This window comes from Propithecus coquereli, unplaced genomic scaffold (assembly GCF_000956105.1).
Source record: "Propithecus coquereli isolate 6110/MARCELLA unplaced genomic scaffold, Pcoq_1.0 Scaffold131, whole genome shotgun sequence".
Classification (NCBI taxonomy): Eukaryota; Metazoa; Chordata; class Mammalia; order Primates; family Indriidae; genus Propithecus; species Propithecus coquereli.
In genome coordinates this window covers 1,086,403-1,087,252 of record NW_012137303.1, presented here as the reverse complement: position 1 = coordinate 1,087,252, position 850 = coordinate 1,086,403, and positions in this window count along the sequence as shown.

The following is an 850-nucleotide window of genomic DNA, read 5'->3' as shown; positions in this document are numbered from 1 at the left end:
AAAAGAATTGCTTATGCAGTTTATTGTCAAATAAAAGTTTTAAATTTTGTGTAATCTGAGCAGTTAGTCTTTTGCTTTATGATTTTTTTTTTAAGGATTTTAAGCTTAGAAAGTCATCCTTGGTTTTCGATTCACAGATCTAATATCTTGTTCAAGTGGTCATTTACAAAGAATGTTTTAAAAATATTTAACTTTTTAACGGATCTGGGATTTATTTCATTATACACTTTCAGAGATGGGTCTAAATTAATTTTATTTCCCTTAAATTCCTATTCAGTTATTCCTGCACAAGTTAATAATGAATAATTCTTTCTTTCCAGTGATACCACTTTTATTTTCTAGTAAATTTTTTTGTGGAACAAAATCAATTCCTGATATAGGACACCTATATCTGTATTTTTTTCTTCTTTCAGTAGTGCCTTATTTTAACTATCATAGCTTTATAATATATTTAAAGATCCAGTTTGGCTAGTCCTATCTCGTTATTCATATTTTTCAATTAGAATTTTCTTTGATAAACTTTATCTATTTTTTCTTCCTGAGACCGTCAGAATCTAATCAGATTCTCCAAAATTTTCATGGAATGTTGATTAGATTTTATATAAATCCTATAGGAGTTGTATTAGTCAGGGTTCTCCAGAGAAGTAGAATGAATAGGAGAGGTATAGATATATATAAACTAAAATAAAATCTTAAGTCTTCCCCCCAACAGACTGACTGAATGGATCCCGTCCTGGCCAAGGGGGTACCCTAAAACTGAATTGCCTGCCTTGAGGAGGGAGGTCGGACATGCCTCATCATGCCCCCCACCCTTCTTGTAGCTATCCTTTGTAATTCATTGACAGGTTTA